General features: G+C 51.4%; 17 non-coding genes across 17 annotated transcripts; all 17 read left to right on the forward strand.

The window, feature by feature from the left end:
• Positions 1-494: 494 nt before the first annotated feature.
• LOC124749252 lies at positions 495-612 on the forward strand. The gene has a single exon (XR_007011823.1). It is a non-coding gene; the product is annotated as a 5S ribosomal RNA (ribosomal RNA).
• A 979-nt stretch (positions 613-1,591) lies between these two features.
• Positions 1,592-1,709, forward strand: LOC124749254. Its single transcript, XR_007011825.1, has one exon. It is a non-coding gene; the product is annotated as a 5S ribosomal RNA (ribosomal RNA).
• Positions 1,710-2,692: 983 nt separating this feature from the next.
• LOC124749242 lies at positions 2,693-2,811 on the forward strand. Its single transcript, XR_007011814.1, has one exon. It is a non-coding gene; the product is annotated as a 5S ribosomal RNA (ribosomal RNA).
• Positions 2,812-3,791: 980 nt separating this feature from the next.
• On the forward strand, positions 3,792-3,909 carry LOC124749253. The gene has a single exon (XR_007011824.1). It is a non-coding gene; the product is annotated as a 5S ribosomal RNA (ribosomal RNA).
• A 980-nt stretch (positions 3,910-4,889) lies between these two features.
• On the forward strand, positions 4,890-5,008 carry LOC124749266. Its single transcript, XR_007011835.1, has one exon. It is a non-coding gene; the product is annotated as a 5S ribosomal RNA (ribosomal RNA).
• Positions 5,009-5,985: 977 nt separating this feature from the next.
• Positions 5,986-6,104, forward strand: LOC124749279. Its single transcript, XR_007011846.1, has one exon. It is a non-coding gene; the product is annotated as a 5S ribosomal RNA (ribosomal RNA).
• A 980-nt stretch (positions 6,105-7,084) lies between these two features.
• LOC124749291 lies at positions 7,085-7,203 on the forward strand. Its single transcript, XR_007011857.1, has one exon. It is a non-coding gene; the product is annotated as a 5S ribosomal RNA (ribosomal RNA).
• A 980-nt stretch (positions 7,204-8,183) lies between these two features.
• On the forward strand, positions 8,184-8,302 carry LOC124749303. The gene has a single exon (XR_007011868.1). It is a non-coding gene; the product is annotated as a 5S ribosomal RNA (ribosomal RNA).
• A 974-nt stretch (positions 8,303-9,276) lies between these two features.
• On the forward strand, positions 9,277-9,395 carry LOC124749249. The gene has a single exon (XR_007011820.1). It is a non-coding gene; the product is annotated as a 5S ribosomal RNA (ribosomal RNA).
• A 979-nt stretch (positions 9,396-10,374) lies between these two features.
• On the forward strand, positions 10,375-10,493 carry LOC124749257. The gene has a single exon (XR_007011826.1). It is a non-coding gene; the product is annotated as a 5S ribosomal RNA (ribosomal RNA).
• Positions 10,494-11,473: 980 nt separating this feature from the next.
• LOC124749258 lies at positions 11,474-11,592 on the forward strand. Its single transcript, XR_007011827.1, has one exon. It is a non-coding gene; the product is annotated as a 5S ribosomal RNA (ribosomal RNA).
• A 980-nt stretch (positions 11,593-12,572) lies between these two features.
• LOC124749259 lies at positions 12,573-12,691 on the forward strand. The gene has a single exon (XR_007011828.1). It is a non-coding gene; the product is annotated as a 5S ribosomal RNA (ribosomal RNA).
• A 979-nt stretch (positions 12,692-13,670) lies between these two features.
• LOC124749260 lies at positions 13,671-13,789 on the forward strand. The gene has a single exon (XR_007011829.1). It is a non-coding gene; the product is annotated as a 5S ribosomal RNA (ribosomal RNA).
• Positions 13,790-14,763: 974 nt separating this feature from the next.
• LOC124749261 lies at positions 14,764-14,882 on the forward strand. Its single transcript, XR_007011830.1, has one exon. It is a non-coding gene; the product is annotated as a 5S ribosomal RNA (ribosomal RNA).
• Positions 14,883-15,868: 986 nt separating this feature from the next.
• On the forward strand, positions 15,869-15,987 carry LOC124749262. The gene has a single exon (XR_007011831.1). It is a non-coding gene; the product is annotated as a 5S ribosomal RNA (ribosomal RNA).
• A 979-nt stretch (positions 15,988-16,966) lies between these two features.
• Positions 16,967-17,085, forward strand: LOC124749263. The gene has a single exon (XR_007011832.1). It is a non-coding gene; the product is annotated as a 5S ribosomal RNA (ribosomal RNA).
• A 974-nt stretch (positions 17,086-18,059) lies between these two features.
• On the forward strand, positions 18,060-18,178 carry LOC124749264. The gene has a single exon (XR_007011833.1). It is a non-coding gene; the product is annotated as a 5S ribosomal RNA (ribosomal RNA).
• The last annotated feature ends 96 nt before the right edge of the window (positions 18,179-18,274 follow it).

An 18,274-nucleotide genomic window follows, 5' to 3' on the forward strand; every position in this document is an offset into this window, starting at 1 on the left:
GTCGTGCTTGCGCCGTCATATGGACCACGACCCGAGCGGCAGCGAGCGGCAGTCGAGCAAAGTCGGGACAAGTCGGGACGGGGACAGGAATGGTGCGAATGCAGTGCAAACTACGCAGACACCTGGTGTGAGGCGAGGCGAGGAAGCTCACATCGCTACCAGTGGCGCCCTCCAGCACGACACTGCCACACCTGCACAGGCCCTCCGCTGGACACCAGGGACAAGTTGGCGTCCTCCGCTAGTGTCGAAGGCTGCACGCGCCCAGCGAATGACAGGAGGTGCAACGAGCAGCAGTGCGTCTCACACATGCGGCGGTGCGCCCGCTAATTCGGCCGTCGTTCTGCTGGGACGCCGGGCGCGCCCCCCGCGCCGTCCTCGAGGAACTGGCTGTTGCAGAAGGAAGTGCTTTCGTCAAATGCGGCGGAAAACTAACATTTTGTGTGTTGGGAGAGAAGCCGAACGCGAATTCTGCCGTGCTCCTACATTACACTAGTGCCAACGGCCATACAATGATGAATACACCGGTTCTCGTCCGATCACCGAAGTTAAGCATCATCTGGCCCGGTAGTACTTGGATGGGTGACCGCCTGGGAAACCCGGGTGCTGTTGGCTCTCCTTCTTTTTTTTTTTTTTTTTTTTTTTCCTTTTTATGTCGCTACTCCTGCCAGCCCTCTTTTCACTTCTGTTGTGACAAATACGTTTCCTCAAGCATTTTAAACTACTGTGATGGTACGAAAACAAAAAACAAAAAAATGAACCAATAAAAAATGGTACTGTTGGCTCCCATGCATTTTTTCCTTTTTAAGTCGCCACCCTGTCAGCAGTCTTCTCATACTACCTTTCTGTTGTGACAAAGATACTTTCTTAAGCATTTTAAACTAATGCAACGGTACGATAATGCGGTAATTAACTCAGTTTGAGGGAGAATGTGCTAACGAAGTTTGCCGGGAAGTCTTTGAAAACGACGAAACAGCACGAATCTGCAGGTGAGCCCTGAAATGCGTCAGCGCCATTGTTGGGCAGCACTGTACAGTTCCAAATTTGATTTGTAATCATAAATTTATTCTTTAGTAGCGTCGTCTAGTCCCGCAGACGTTTGTCGTGCTTGCGCGTCATATGGACCACGACCCGAGCGGCAGCGAGCGGCAGTCGAGCAAAGTCGGGACAAGTCGGGACGGGGACAGGAATGGTGCGAATGCAGTGCAAACTACGCAGACACCTGGTGTGAGGCGAGGCGAGGAAGCTCACATCGCTACCAGTGGCGCCCTCCAGCACGACACTGCCACACCCTGCACAGGCCCTCCGCTGGACACCAGGGACAAGTTGCGTCCTCCGCTAGTGTCGAAGGCTGCACGCGCCCAGCGAATGACAGGAGGTGCAACGAGCAGCAGTGCGTCTCACACATGCGGCGGTGCGCCCGCTAATTCGGCCGTCGTTCTGCTGGGACGCCGGGCGCGCCCCCCGCGCCGTCCTCGAGGAACTGGCTGTTGCAGAAGGAAGTGCTTTCGTCAAATGCGGCGGAAAACTAACATTTTGTGTGTTGGGAGAGAAGCCGAACGCGAATTCTGCCGTGCTCCTACATTACACTAGTGCCAACGCCATACAATGATGAATACACCGGTTCTCGTCCGATCACCGAAGTTAAGCATCATCTGGCCCGGTTAGTACTTGGATGGGTGACCGCCTGGGAAACCCGGGTGCTGTTGGCTCTCCTTCTTTTTTTTTTTTTTTTTTTTTCCTTTTTATGTCGCTACTCCTGCCAGCCCTCTTTTCACTTCTGTTGTGACAAATACGTTTCCTCAAGCATTTTAAACTACTGTGATGGTACGAAAACAAAAAACAAAAAAATGAACCAATAAAAAATGGTACTGTTGGCTCCCATGCATTTTTTCCTTTTTAAGTCGCCACCCTGTCAGCAGTCTTCTCATACTACCTTTCTGTTGTGACAAAGATACTTTCTTAAGCATTTTAAACTAATGCAACGGTACGATAATGCGGTAATTAACTCAGTTTGAGGGAGAATGTGCTAACGAAGTTTGCCGGGAAGTCTTTGAAAACGACGAAACAGCACGAATCTGCAGGTGAGCCCTGAAATGCGTCAGCGCCATTGTTGGGCAGCACTGTACAGTTCCAAATTTGATTTGTAATCATAAATTTATTCTTTAGTAGCGTCGTCTAGTCCCGCAGACGTTTGTCGTGCTTGCGCCGTCATATGGACCACGACCCGAGCGGCAGCGAGCGGCAGTCGAGCAAAGTCGGGACAAGTCGGGACGGGGACAGGAATGGTGCGAATGCAGTGCAAACTACGCAGACACCTGGTGTGAGGCGAGGCGAGGAAGCTCACATCGCTACCAGTGGCGCCCTCCAGCACGACACTGCCACACCCTGCACAGGCCCTCCGCTGGACACCAGGGACAAGTTGCGTCCTCCGCTAGTGTCGAAGGCTGCACGCGCCCAGCGAATGACAGGAGGTGCAACGAGCAGCAGTGCGGTCTCACACATGCGGCGGTGCGCCCGCTAATTCGGCCGTCGTTCTTCTTTGCTGGGACGCCGGGCGCGCCCCCCGCGCCGTCCTCGAGGAACTGGCTGTTGCAGAAGGAAGTGCTTTCGTCAAATGCGGCGGAAACTAACATTTTGTGTGTTGGGAGAGAAGCCGAACGCGAATTCTGCCGTGCTCCTACATTACACTAGTGCCAACGGCCATACAATGATGAATACACCGGTTCTCGTCCGATCACCGAAGTTAAGCATCATCTGGCCCGGTTAGTACTTGGATGGGTGACCGCCTGGGAAACCCGGGTGCTGTTGGCTCTCCTTCTTTTTTTTTTTTTTTTTTTTTTTCCTTTTTATGTCGCTACTCCTGCCAGCCCTCTTTTCACTTCTGTTGTGACAAATACGTTTCCTCAAGCATTTTAAACTACTGTGATGGTACGAAAACAAAAAACAAAAAAATGAACCAATAAAAAATGGTACTGTTGGCTCCCATGCATTTTTTCCTTTTTAAGTCGCCACCCTGTCAGCAGTCTTCTCATACTACCTTTCTGTTGTGACAAAGATACTTTCTTAAGCATTTTAAACTAATGCAACGGTACGATAATGCGGTAATTAACTCAGTTTGAGGGAGAATGTGCTAACGAAGTTTGCCGGGAAGTCTTTGAAAACGACGAAACAGCACGAATCTGCAGGTGAGCCCTGAAATGCGTCAGCGCCATTGTTGGGCAGCACTGTACAGTTCCAAATTTGATTTGTAATCATAAATTTATTCTTTAGTAGCGTCGTCTAGTCCCGCAGACGTTTGTCGTGCTTGCGCCGTCATATGGACCACGACCCGAGCGGCAGCGAGCGGCAGTCGAGCAAAGTCGGGACAAGTCGGGACGGGGACAGGAATGGTGCGAATGCAGTGCAAACTACGCAGACACCTGGTGTGAGGCGAGGCGAGGAAGCTCACATCGCTACCAGTGGCGCCCTCCAGCACGACACTGCCACACCCTGCACAGGCCCTCCGCTGGACACCAGGGACAAGTTGCGTCCTCCGCTAGTGTCGAAGGCTGCACGCGCCCAGCGAATGACAGGAGGTGCAACGAGCAGCAGTGCGTCTCACACATGCGGCGGTGCGCCCGCTAATTCGGCCGTCGTTCTGCTGGGACGCCGGGCGCGCCCCCCGCGCCGTCCTCGAGGAACTGGCTGTTGCAGAAGGAAGTGCTTTCGTCAAATGCGGCGGAAAACTAACATTTTGTGTGTTGGGAGAGAAGCCGAACGCGAATTCTGCCGTGCTCCTACATTACACTAGTGCCACGGCCATACAATGATGAATACACCGGTTCTCGTCCGATCACCGAAGTTAAGCATCATCTGGCCCGGTTAGTACTTGGATGGGTGACCGCCTGGGAAACCCGGGTGCTGTTGGCTCTCCTTCTTTTTTTTTTTTTTTTTTTTTTTCCTTTTTATGTCGCTACTCCTGCCAGCCCTCTTTTCACTTCTGTTGTGACAAATACGTTTCCTCAAGCATTTTAAACTACTGTGATGGTACGAAAACAAAAAACAAAAAAATGAACCAATAAAAAATGGTACTGTTGGCTCCCATGCATTTTTTCCTTTTTAAGTCGCCACCCTGTCAGCAGTCTTCTCATACTACCTTTCTGTTGTGACAAAGATACTTTCTTAAGCATTTTAAACTAATGCAACGGTACGATAATGCGGTAATTAACTCAGTTTGAGGGAGAATGTGCTAACGAAGTTTGCCGGGAAGTCTTTGAAAACGACGAAACAGCACGAATCTGCAGGTGAGCCCTGAAATGCGTCAGCGCCATTGTTGGGCAGCACTGTACAGTTCCAAATTTGATTTGTAATCATAAATTTATTCTTTAGTAGCGTCGTCTAGTCCCGCAGACGTTTGTCGTGCTTGCGCCGTCATATGGACCACGACCCGAGCGGCAGCGAGCGGCAGTCGAGCAAAGTCGGGACAAGTCGGGACGGGGACAGGAATGGTGCGAATGCAGTGCAAACTACGCAGACACCTGGTGTGAGGCGAGGCGAGGAAGCTCACATCGCTACCAGTGGCGCCCTCCAGCACGACACTGCCACACCCTGCACAGGCCCTCCGCTGGACACCAGGGACAAGTTGCGTCCTCCGCTAGTGTCGAAGGCTGCACGCGCCCAGCGAATGACAGGAGGTGCAACGAGCAGCAGTGCGTCTCACACATGCGGCGGTGCGCCCGCTAATTCGGCCGTCGTTCTGCTGGGACGCCGGGCGCGCCCCCCGCGCCGTCCTCGAGGAACTGGCTGTTGCAGAAGGAAGTGCTTTCGTCAAATGCGGCGGAAAACTAACATTTTGTGTGTTGGGAGAGAAGCCGAACGCGAATTCTGCCGTGCTCCTACATTACACTAGTGCCAACGGCCATACAATGATGAATACACCGGTTCTCGTCCGATCACCGAAGTTAAGCATCATCTGGCCCGGTTAGTACTTGGATGGGTGACCGCCTGGGAAACCCGGGTGCTGTTGGCTCTCCTTCTTTTTTTTTTTTTTTTTTTTTCCTTTTTATGTCGCTACTCCTGCCAGCCCTCTTTTCACTTCTGTTGTGACAAATACGTTTCCTCAAGCATTTTAAACTACTGTGATGGTACGAAAACAAAAAACAAAAAAATGAACCAATAAAAAATGGTACTGTTGGCTCCCATGCATTTTTTCCTTTTTAAGTCGCCACCCTGTCAGCAGTCTTCTCATACTACCTTTCTGTTGTGACAAAGATACTTTCTTAAGCATTTTAAACTAATGCAACGGTACGATAATGCGGTAATTAACTCAGTTTGAGGGAGAATGTGCTAACGAAGTTTGCCGGGAAGTCTTTGAAAACGACGAAACAGCACGAATCTGCAGGTGAGCCCTGAAATGCGTCAGCGCCATTGTTGGGCAGCACTGTACAGTTCCAAATTTGATTTGTAATCATAAATTTATTCTTTAGTAGCGTCGTCTAGTCCGCAGACGTTTGTCGTGCTTGCGCCGTCATATGGACCACGACCCGAGCGGCAGCGAGCGGCAGTCGAGCAAAGTCGGGACAAGTCGGGACGGGGACAGGAATGGTGCGAATGCAGTGCAAACTACGCAGACACCTGGTGTGAGGCGAGGCGAGGAAGCTCACATCGCTACCAGTGGCGCCCTCCAGCACGACACTGCCACACCCTGCACAGGCCCTCCGCTGGACACCAGGGACAAGTTGCGTCCTCCGCTAGTGTCGAAGGCTGCACGCGCCCAGCGAATGACAGGAGGTGCAACGAGCAGCAGTGCGTCTCACACATGCGGCGGTGCGCCCGCTAATTCGGCCGTCGTTCTGCTGGGACGCCGGGCGCGCCCCCCGCGCCGTCCTCGAGGAACTGGCTGTTGCAGAAGGAAGTGCTTTCGTCAAATGCGGCGGAAAACTAACATTTTGTGTGTTGGGAGAGAAGCCGAACGCGAATTCTGCCGTGCTCCTACATTACACTAGTGCCAACGGCCATACAATGATGAATACACCGGTTCTCGTCCGATCACCGAAGTTAAGCATCATCTGGCCCGGTTAGTACTTGGATGGGTGACCGCCTGGGAAACCCGGGTGCTGTTGGCTCTCCTTCTTTTTTTTTTTTTTTTTTTTTTTCCTTTTTATGTCGCTACTCCTGCCAGCCCTCTTTTCACTTCTGTTGTGACAAATACGTTTCCTCAAGCATTTTAAACTACTGTGATGGTACGAAAACAAAAAACAAAAAAATGAACCAATAAAAAATGGTACTGTTGGCTCCCATGCATTTTTTCCTTTTTAAGTCGCCACCCTGTCAGCAGTCTTCTCATACTACCTTTCTGTTGTGACAAAGATACTTTCTTAAGCATTTTAAACTAATGCAACGGTACGATAATGCGGTAATTAACTCAGTTTGAGGGAGAATGTGCTAACGAAGTTTGCCGGGAAGTCTTTGAAAACGACGAAACAGCACGAATCTGCAGGTGAGCCCTGAAATGCGTCAGCGCCATTGTTGGGCAGCACTGTACAGTTCCAAATTTGATTTGTAATCATAAATTTATTCTTTAGTAGCGTCGTCTAGTCCCGCAGACGTTTGTCGTGCTTGCGCCGTCATATGGACCACGACCCGAGCGGCAGCGAGCGGCAGTCGAGCAAAGTCGGGACAAGTCGGGACGGGGACAGGAATGGTGCGAATGCAGTGCAAACTACGCAGACACCTGGTGTGAGGCGAGGCGAGGAAGCTCACATCGCTACCAGTGGCGCCCTCCAGCACGACACTGCCACACCCTGCACAGGCCCTCCGCTGGACACCAGGGACAAGTTGCGTCCTCCGCTAGTGTCGAAGGCTGCACGCGCCCAGCGAATGACAGGAGGTGCAACGAGCAGCAGTGCGTCTCACACATGCGGCGGTGCGCCCGCTAATTCGGCCGTCGTTCTGCTGGGACGCCGGGCGCGCCCCCCGCGCCGTCCTCGAGGAACTGGCTGTTGCAGAAGGAAGTGCTTTCGTCAAATGCGGCGGAAAACTAACATTTTGTGTGTTGGGAGAGAAGCCGAACGCGAATTCTGCCGTGCTCCTACATTACACTAGTGCCAACGGCCATACAATGATGAATACACCGGTTCTCGTCCGATCACCGAAGTTAAGCATCATCTGGCCCGGTTAGTACTTGGATGGGTGACCGCCTGGGAAACCCGGGTGCTGTTGGCTCTCCTTCTTTTTTTTTTTTTTTTTTTTTTTCCTTTTTATGTCGCTACTCCTGCCAGCCCTCTTTTCACTTCTGTTGTGACAAATACGTTTCCTCAAGCATTTTAAACTACTGTGATGGTACGAAAACAAAAAACAAAAAAATGAACCAATAAAAAATGGTACTGTTGGCTCCCATGCATTTTTTCCTTTTTAAGTCGCCACCCTGTCAGCAGTCTTCTCATACTACCTTTCTGTTGTGACAAAGATACTTTCTTAAGCATTTTAAACTAATGCAACGGTACGATAATGCGGTAATTAACTCAGTTTGAGGGAGAATGTGCTAACGAAGTTTGCCGGGAAGTCTTTGAAAACGACGAAACAGCACGAATCTGCAGGTGAGCCCTGAAATGCGTCAGCGCCATTGTTGGGCAGCACTGTACAGTTCCAAATTTGATTTGTAATCATAAATTTATTCTTTAGTAGCGTCGTCTAGTCCCGCAGACGTTTGTCGTGCTTGCGCCGTCATATGGACCACGACCCGAGCGGCAGCGAGCGGCAGTCGAGCAAAGTCGGGACAAGTCGGGACGGGGACAGGAATGGTGCGAATGCAGTGCAAACTACGCAGACACCTGGTGTGAGGCGAGGCGAGGAAGCTCACATCGCTACCAGTGGCGCCCTCCAGCACGACACTGCCACACCCTGCACAGGCCCTCCGCTGGACACCAGGGACAAGTTGCGTCCTCCGCTAGTGTCGAAGGCTGCACGCGCCCAGCGAATGACAGGAGGTGCAACGAGCAGCAGTGCGTCTCACACATGCGGCGGTGCGCCCGCTAATTCGGCCGTCGTTCTGCTGGGACGCCGGGCGCGCCCCCCGCGCCGTCCTCGAGGAACTGGCTGTTGCAGAAGGAAGTGCTTTCGTCAAATGCGGCGGAAAACTAACATTTTGTGTGTTGGGAGAGAAGCCGAACGCGAATTCTGCCGTGCTCCTACATTACACTAGTGCCAACGGCCATACAATGATGAATACACCGGTTCTCGTCCGATCACCGAAGTTAAGCATCATCTGGCCCGGTTAGTACTTGGATGGGTGACCGCCTGGGAAACCCGGGTGCTGTTGGCTCTCCTTCTTTTTTTTTTTTTTTTTCCTTTTTATGTCGCTACTCCTGCCAGCCCTCTTTTCACTTCTGTTGTGACAAATACGTTTCCTCAAGCATTTTAAACTACTGTGATGGTACGAAAACAAAAAACAAAAAAATGAACCAATAAAAAATGGTACTGTTGGCTCCCATGCATTTTTTCCTTTTTAAGTCGCCACCCTGTCAGCAGTCTTCTCATACTACCTTTCTGTTGTGACAAAGATACTTTCTTAAGCATTTTAAACTAATGCAACGGTACGATAATGCGGTAATTAACTCAGTTTGAGGGAGAATGTGCTAACGAAGTTTGCCGGGAAGTCTTTGAAAACGACGAAACAGCACGAATCTGCAGGTGAGCCCTGAAATGCGTCAGCGCCATTGTTGGGCAGCACTGTACAGTTCCAAATTTGATTTGTAATCATAAATTTATTCTTTAGTAGCGTCGTCTAGTCCCGCAGACGTTTGTCGTGCTTGCGCCGTCATATGGACCACGACCCGAGCGGCAGCGAGCGGCAGTCGAGCAAAGTCGGGACAAGTCGGGACGGGGACAGGAATGGTGCGAATGCAGTGCAAACTACGCAGACACCTGGTGTGAGGCGAGGCGAGGAAGCTCACATCGCTACCAGTGGCGCCCTCCAGCACGACACTGCCACACCCTGCACAGGCCCTCCGCTGGACACCAGGGACAAGTTGCGTCCTCCGCTAGTGTCGAAGGCTGCACGCGCCCAGCGAATGACAGGAGGTGCAACGAGCAGCAGTGCGTCTCACACATGCGGCGGTGCGCCCGCTAATTCGGCCGTCGTTCTGCTGGGACGCCGGGCGCGCCCCCCGCGCCGTCCTCGAGGAACTGGCTGTTGCAGAAGGAAGTGCTTTCGTCAAATGCGGCGGAAAACTAACATTTTGTGTGTTGGGAGAGAAGCCGAACGCGAATTCTGCCGTGCTCCTACATTACACTAGTGCCAACGGCCATACAATGATGAATACACCGGTTCTCGTCCGATCACCGAAGTTAAGCATCATCTGGCCCGGTTAGTACTTGGATGGGTGACCGCCTGGGAAACCCGGGTGCTGTTGGCTCTCCTTCTTTTTTTTTTTTTTTTTTTTTTCCTTTTTATGTCGCTACTCCTGCCAGCCCTCTTTTCACTTCTGTTGTGACAAATACGTTTCCTCAAGCATTTTAAACTACTGTGATGGTACGAAAACAAAAAACAAAAAAATGAACCAATAAAAAATGGTACTGTTGGCTCCCATGCATTTTTTCCTTTTTAAGTCGCCACCCTGTCAGCAGTCTTCTCATACTACCTTTCTGTTGTGACAAAGATACTTTCTTAAGCATTTTAAACTAATGCAACGGTACGATAATGCGGTAATTAACTCAGTTTGAGGGAGAATGTGCTAACGAAGTTTGCCGGGAAGTCTTTGAAAACGACGAAACAGCACGAATCTGCAGGTGAGCCCTGAAATGCGTCAGCGCCATTGTTGGGCAGCACTGTACAGTTCCAAATTTGATTTGTAATCATAAATTTATTCTTTAGTAGCGTCGTCTAGTCCCGCAGACGTTTGTCGTGCTTGCGCCGTCATATGGACCACGACCCGAGCGGCAGCGAGCGGCAGTCGAGCAAAGTCGGGACAAGTCGGGACGGGGACAGGAATGGTGCGAATGCAGTGCAAACTACGCAGACACCTGGTGTGAGGCGAGGCGAGGAAGCTCACATCGCTACCAGTGGCGCCCTCCAGCACGACACTGCCACACCCTGCACAGGCCCTCCGCTGGACACCAGGGACAAGTTGCGTCCTCCGCTAGTGTCGAAGGCTGCACGCGCCCAGCGAATGACAGGAGGTGCAACGAGCAGCAGTGCGTCTCACACATGCGGCGGTGCGCCCGCTAATTCGGCCGTCGTTCTGCTGGGACGCCGGGCGCGCCCCCCGCGCCGTCCTCGAGGAACTGGCTGTTGCAGAAGGAAGTGCTTTCGTCAAATGCGGCGGAAAACTAACATTTTGTGTGTTGGGAGAGAAGCCGAACGCGAATTCTGCCGTGCTCCTACATTACACTAGTGCCAACGGCCATACAATGATGAATACACCGGTTCTCGTCCGATCACCGAAGTTAAGCATCATCTGGCCCGGTTAGTACTTGGATGGGTGACCGCCTGGGAAACCCGGGTGCTGTTGGCTCTCCTTCTTTTTTTTTTTTTTTTTTTTTTTCCTTTTTATGTCGCTACTCCTGCCAGCCCTCTTTTCACTTCTGTTGTGACAAATACGTTTCCTCAAGCATTTTAAACTACTGTGATGGTACGAAAACAAAAAACAAAAAAATGAACCAATAAAAAATGGTACTGTTGGCTCCCATGCATTTTTTCCTTTTTAAGTCGCCACCCTGTCAGCAGTCTTCTCATACTACCTTTCTGTTGTGACAAAGATACTTTCTTAAGCATTTTAAACTAATGCAACGGTACGATAATGCGGTAATTAACTCAGTTTGAGGGAGAATGTGCTAACGAAGTTTGCCGGGAAGTCTTTGAAAACGACGAAACAGCACGAATCTGCAGGTGAGCCCTGAAATGCGTCAGCGCCATTGTTGGGCAGCACTGTACAGTTCCAAATTTGATTTGTAATCATAAATTTATTCTTTAGTAGCGTCGTCTAGTCCCGCAGACGTTTGTCGTGCTTGCGCCGTCATATGGACCACGACCCGAGCGGCAGCGAGCGGCAGTCGAGCAAAGTCGGGACAAGTCGGGACGGGGACAGGAATGGTGCGAATGCAGTGCAAACTACGCAGACACCTGGTGTGAGGCGAGGCGAGGAAGCTCACATCGCTACCAGTGGCGCCCTCCAGCACGACACTGCCACACCCTGCACAGGCCCTCCGCTGGACACCAGGGACAAGTTGCGTCCTCCGCTAGTGTCGAAGGCTGCACGCGCCCAGCGAATGACAGGAGGTGCAACGAGCAGCAGTGCGTCTCACACATGCGGCGGTGCGCCCGCTAATTCGGCCGTCGTTCTGCTGGGACGCCGGGCGCGCCCCCCGCGCCGTCCTCGAGGAACTGGCTGTTGCAGAAGGAAGTGCTTTCGTCAAATGCGGCGGAAAACTAACATTTTGTGTGTTGGGAGAGAAGCCGAACGCGAATTCTGCCGTGCTCCTACATTACACTAGTGCCAACGGCCATACAATGATGAATACACCGGTTCTCGTCCGATCACCGAAGTTAAGCATCATCTGGCCCGGTTAGTACTTGGATGGGTGACCGCCTGGGAAACCCGGGTGCTGTTGGCTCTCCTTCTTTTTTTTTTTTTTTTTTTTTTTCCTTTTTATGTCGCTACTCCTGCCAGCCCTCTTTTCACTTCTGTTGTGACAAATACGTTTCCTCAAGCATTTTAAACTACTGTGATGGTACGAAAACAAAAAACAAAAAAATGAACCAATAAAAAATGGTACTGTTGGCTCCCATGCATTTTTTCCTTTTTAAGTCGCCACCCTGTCAGCAGTCTTCTCATACTACCTTTCTGTTGTGACAAAGATACTTTCTTAAGCATTTTAAACTAATGCAACGGTACGATAATGCGGTAATTAACTCAGTTTGAGGGAGAATGTGCTAACGAAGTTTGCCGGGAAGTCTTTGAAAACGACGAAACAGCACGAATCTGCAGGTGAGCCCTGAAATGCGTCAGCGCCATTGTTGGGCAGCACTGTACAGTTCCAAATTTGATTTGTAATCATAAATTTATTCTTTAGTAGCGTCGTCTAGTCCCGCAGACGTTTGTCGTGCTTGCGCCGTCATATGGACCACGACCCGAGCGGCAGCGAGCGGCAGTCGAGCAAAGTCGGGACAAGTCGGGACGGGGACAGGAATGGTGCGAATGCAGTGCAAACTACGCAGACACCTGGTGTGAGGCGAGGCGAGGAAGCTCACATCGCTACCAGTGGCGCCCTCCAGCACGACACTGCCACACCCTGCACAGGCCCTCCGCTGGACACCAGGGACAAGTTGCGTCCTCCGCTAGTGTCGAAGGCTGCACGCGCCCAGCGAATGACAGGAGGTGCAACGAGCAGCAGTGCGTCTCACACATGCGGCGGTGCGCCCGCTAATTCGGCCGTCGTTCTGCTGGGACGCCGGGCGCGCCCCCCGCGCCGTCCTCGAGGAACTGGCTGTTGCAGAAGGAAGTGCTTTCGTCAAATGCGGCGGAAAACTAACATTTTGTGTGTTGGGAGAGAAGCCGAACGCGAATTCTGCCGTGCTCCTACATTACACTAGTGCCAACGGCCATACAATGATGAATACACCGGTTCTCGTCCGATCACCGAAGTTAAGCATCATCTGGCCCGGTTAGTACTTGGATGGGTGACCGCCTGGGAAACCCGGGTGCTGTTGGCTCTCCTTCTTTTTTTTTTTTTTTTTCCTTTTTATGTCGCTACTCCTGCCAGCCCTCTTTTCACTTCTGTTGTGACAAATCCGTTTCCTCAAGCATTTTAAACTACTGTGATGGTACGAAAACAAAAAACAAAAAAATGAACCAATAAAAAATGGTACTGTTGGCTCCCATGCATTTTTTCCTTTTTAAGTCGCCACCCTGTCAGCAGTCTTCTCATACTACCTTTCTGTTGTGACAAAGATACTTTCTTAAGCATTTTAAACTAATGCAACGGTACGATAATGCGGTAATTAACTCAGTTTGAGGGAGAATGTGCTAACGAAGTTTGCCGGGAAGTCTTTGAAAACGACGAAACAGCACGAATCTGCAGGTGAGCCCTGAAATGCGTCAGCGCCATTGTTGGGCAGCACTGTACAGTTCCAAATTTGATTTGTAATCATAAATTTATTCTTTAGTAGCGTCGTCTAGTCCCGCAGACGTTTGTCGTGCTTGCGCCGTCATATGGACCACGACCCGAGCGGCAGCGAGCGGCAGTCGAGCAAAGTCGGGACAAGTCGGGACGGGGACAGGAGTGGTGCGAATGCAGTGCGAACTACGCAGACACCTGGTGTGAGGCGAGGCGAGGAAAGGAAGCTCACATCGCTACCAGTGGCGCCCTCCAGCACGACACTGCCACACCCTGCACAGGCCCTCCGCTGGACACCAGGGACAAGTTGCGTCCTCCGCTAGTGTCGAAGGCTGCACGCGCCCAGCGAATGACAGGAGGTGCAACGAGCAGCAGTGCGTCTCACACATGCGGCGGTGCGCCCGCTAATTCGGCCGTCGTTCTGCTGGGACGCCGGGCGCGCCCCCCGCGCCGTCCTCGAGGAACTGGCTGTTGCAGAAGGAAGTGCTTTCGTCAAATGCGGCGGAAAACTAACATTTTGTGTGTTGGGAGAGAAGCCGAACGCGAATTCTGCCGTGCTCCTACATTACACTAGTGCCAACGGCCATACAATGATGAATACACCGGTTCTCGTCCGATCACCGAAGTTAAGCATCATCTGGCCCGGTTAGTACTTGGATGGGTGACCGCCTGGGAAACCCGGGTGCTGTTGGCTCTCCTTCTTTTTTTTTTTTTTTTTCCTTTTTATGTCGCTACTCCTGCCAGCCCTCTTTTCACTTCTGTTGTGACAAATCCGTTTCCTCAAGCATTTTAAACTACTGTGATGGTACGAAAACAAAAAACAAAAAAATGAACCAATAAAAAATGGTACTGTTGGCTCCCATGCATTTTTTCCTTTTTAAGTCGCCACCCTGTCAGCAGTCTTCTCATACTACCTTTCTGTTGTGACAAAGATACTTTCTTAAGCATTTTAAACTAATGCAACGGTACGATAATGCGGTAATTAACTCAGTTTGAGGGAGAATGTGCTAACGAAGTTTGCCGGGAAGTCTTTGAAAACGACGAAACAGCACGAATCTGCAGGTGAGCCCTGAAATGCGTCAGCGCCATTGTTGGGCAGCACTGTACAGTTCCAAATTTGATTTGTAATCATAAATTTATTCTTTAGTAGCGTCGTCTAGTCCCGCAGACGTTTGTCGTGCTTGCGCCGTCATATGGACCACGACCCGAGCGGCAGCGAGCGGCAGTCGAGCAAAGTCGGGACAAGTCGGGACGGGGACAGGAATGGTGCGAATGCAGTGCAAACTACGCAGACACCTGGTGTGAGGCGAGGCGAGGAAGCTCACATCGCTACCAGTGGCGCCCTCCAGCACGACACTGCCACACCCTGCACAGGCCCTCCGCTGGACACCAGGGACAAGTTGCGTCCTCCGCTAGTGTCGAAGGCTGCACGCGCCCAGCGAATGACAGGAGGTGCAACGAGCAGCAGTGCGTCTCACACATGCGGCGGTGCGCCCGCTAATTCGGCCGTCGTTCTGCTGGGACGCCGGGCGCGCCCCCCGCGCCGTCCTCGAGGAACTGGCTGTTGCAGAAGGAAGTGCTTTCGTCAAATGCGGCGGAAAACTAACATTTTGTGTGTTGGGAGAGAAGCCGAACGCGAATTCTGCCGTGCTCCTACATTACACTAGTGCCAACGGCCATACAATGATGAATACACCGGTTCTCGTCCGATCACCGAAGTTAAGCATCATCTGGCCCGGTTAGTACTTGGATGGGTGACCGCCTGGGAAACCCGGGTGCTGTTGGCTCTCCTTCTTTTTTTTTTTTTTTTTTTTTTTTCCTTTTTATGTCGCTACTCCTGCCAGCCCTCTTTTCACTTCTGTTGTGACAAATACGTTTCCTCAAGCATTTTAAACTACTGTGATGGTACGAAAACAAAAAACAAAAAAATGAACCAATAAAAAATGGTACTGTTGGCTCCCATGCATTTTTTCCTTTTTAAGTCGCCACCCTGTCAGCAGTCTTCTCATACTACCTTTCTGTTGTGACAAAGATACTTTCTTAAGCATTTTAAACTAATGCAACGGTACGATAATGCGGTAATTAACTCAGTTTGAGGGAGAATGTGCTAACGAAGTTTGCCGGGAAGTCTTTGAAAACGACGAAACAGCACGAATCTGCAGGTGAGCCCTGAAATGCGTCAGCGCCATTGTTGGGCAGCACTGTACAGTTCCAAATTTGATTTGTAATCATAAATTTATTCTTTAGTAGCGTCGTCTAGTCCCGCAGACGTTTGTCGTGCTTGCGCCGTCATATGGACCACGACCCGAGCGGCAGCGAGCGGCAGTCGAGCAAAGTCGGGACAAGTCGGGACGGGGACAGGAGTGGTGCGAATGCAGTGCGAACTACGCAGACACCTGGTGTGAGGCGAGGCGAGGAAAGGAAGCTCACATCGCTACCAGTGGCGCCCTCCAGCACGACACTGCCACACCCTGCACAGGCCCTCCGCTGGACACCAGGGACAAGTTGCGTCCTCCGCTAGTGTCGAAGGCTGCACGCGCCCAGCGAATGACAGGAGGTGCAACGAGCAGCAGTGCGTCTCACACATGCGGCGGTGCGCCCGCTAATTCGGCCGTCGTTCTGCTGGGACGCCGGGCGCGCCCCCCGCGCCGTCCTCGAGGAACTGGCTGTTGCAGAAGGAAGTGCTTTCGTCAAATGCGGCGGAAAACTAACATTTTGTGTGTTGGGAGAGAAGCCGAACGCGAATTCTGCCGTGCTCCTACATTACACTAGTGCCAACGGCCATACAATGATGAATACACCGGTTCTCGTCCGATCACCGAAGTTAAGCATCATCTGGCCCGGTTAGTACTTGGATGGGTGACCGCCTGGGAAACCCGGGTGCTGTTGGCTCTCCTTCTTTTTTTTTTTTTTTTTCCTTTTTATGTCGCTACTCCTGCCAGCCCTCTTTTCACTTCTGTTGTGACAAATCCGTTTCCTCAAGCATTTTAAACTACTGTGATGGTACGAAAACAAAAAACAAAAAAATGAACCAATAAAAAATGGTACTGTTGGCTCCCATGCATTTTTTCCTTTTTAAGTCGCCACCCTGTCAGCAGTCTTCTCATACTACCTTTCTGTTGTGACAAAGATACTTTCTTAAGCATTTTAAACTAATGCAACGGTACGATAATGCGGTAATTAACTCAGTTTGAGGGAGAATGTGCTAACGAAGTTTGCCGGGAAGTCTTTGAAAACGACGAAACAGCACGAATCTGCAGGTGAGCCCTGAAATGCGTCAGCGCCATTGTTGGGCAGCACTGTACAGTTCCAAATTTGATTTGTAATCATAAATTTATTCTTTAGTAGCGTCGTCTAGTCCCGCAGACGTTTGTCGTGCTTGCGCCGTCATATGGACCACGACCCGAGCGGCAGCGAGCGGCAGTCGAGCAAAGTCGGGACAAGTCGGGACGGGGACAGGAGTGGTGCGAATGCAGTGCGAACTACGCAGACACCTGGTGTGAGGCGAGGCGAGGAAAGGAAGCTCACATCGCTACCAGTGGCGCCCTCCAGCACGACACTGCCACACCCTGCACAGGCCCTCCGCTGGACACCAGGGACAAGTTGCGTCCTCCGCTAGTGTCGAAGGCTGCACGCGCCCAGCGAATGACAGGAGGTGCAACGAGCAGCAGTGCGTCTCACACATGCGGCGGTGCGCCCGCTAATTCGGCCGTCGTTCTGCTGGGACGCCGGGCGCGCCCCCCGCGCCGTCCTCGAGGAACTGGCTGTTGCAGAAGGAAGTGCTTTCGTCAAATGCGGCGGAAAACTAACATTTTGTGTGTTGGGAGAGAAGCCGAACGCGAATTCTGCCGTGCTCCTACATTACACTAGTGCCAACGGCCATACAATGATGAATACACCGGTTCTCGTCCGATCACCGAAGTTAAGCATCATCTGGCCCGGTTAGTACTTGGATGGGTGACCGCCTGGGAAACCCGGGTGCTGTTGGCTCTCCTTCTTTTTTTTTTTTTTTTTCCTTTTTATGTCGCTACTCCTGCCAGCCCTCTTTTCACTTCTGTTGTGACAAATCCGTTTCCTCAAGCATTTTAAACTACTGTGATGGTACGAAAACAAAAAACAAAAAAATGAACCAATAAAAAATGGTACTGTTGGCTCCCATGCATTTTTTCCTTTTTAAGTCGCCACCCTGTCAGCAGTCTTCTCATACTACCTTTCTGTTGTGACAAAGATACTTTCTTAAGCATTTTAAACTAATGCAACGGTACGATAATGCGGTAATTAACTCAGTTTGAGGGAGAATGTGCTAACGAAGTTTGCCGGGAAGTCTTTGAAAACGACGAAACAGCACGAATCTGCAGGTGAGCCCTGAAATGCGTCAGCGCCATTGTTGGGCAGCACTGTACAGTTCCAAATTTGATTTGTAATCATAAATTTATTCTTTAGTAGCGTCGTCTAGTCCCGCAGACGTTTGTCGTGCTTGCGCCGTCATATGGACCACGACCCGAGCGGCAGCGAGCGGCAGTCGAGCAAAGTCGGGACAAGTCGGGACGGGGACAGGAATGGTGCGAATGCAGTGCAAACTACGCAGACACCTGGTGTGAGGCGAGGCGAGGAAGCTCACATCGCTACCAGTGGCGCCCTCCAGCACGACACTGCCACACCCTGCACAGGCCCTCCGCTGGACACCAGGGACAAGTTGCGTCCTCCGCTAGTGTCGAAGGCTGCACGCGCCCAGCGAATGACAGGAGGTGCAACGAGCAGCAGTGCGTCTCACACATGCGGCGGTGCGCCCGCTAATTCGGCCGTCGTTCTGCTGGGACGCCGGGCGCGCCCCCCGCGCCGTCCTCGAGGAACTGGCTGTTGCAGAAGGAAGTGCTTTCGTCAAATGCGGCGGAAAACTAACATTTTGTGTGTTGGGAGAGAAGCCGAACGCGAATTCTGCCGTGCTCCTACATTACACTAGTGCCAACGGCCATACAATGATGAATACACCGGTTCTCGTCCGATCACCGAAGTTAAGCATCATCTGGCCCGGTTAGTACTTGGATGGGTGACCGCCTGGGAAACCCGGGTGCTGTTGGCTCTCCTTCTTTTTTTTTTTTTTTTTTTTTTTTCCTTTTTATGTCGCTACTCCTGCCAGCCCTCTTTTCACTTCTGTTGTGACAAATACGTTTCCTCA

This window comes from Schistocerca piceifrons, unplaced genomic scaffold (assembly GCF_021461385.2).
Source record: "Schistocerca piceifrons isolate TAMUIC-IGC-003096 unplaced genomic scaffold, iqSchPice1.1 HiC_scaffold_433, whole genome shotgun sequence".
NCBI classification, from domain to species: domain Eukaryota; kingdom Metazoa; phylum Arthropoda; class Insecta; order Orthoptera; family Acrididae; genus Schistocerca; species Schistocerca piceifrons.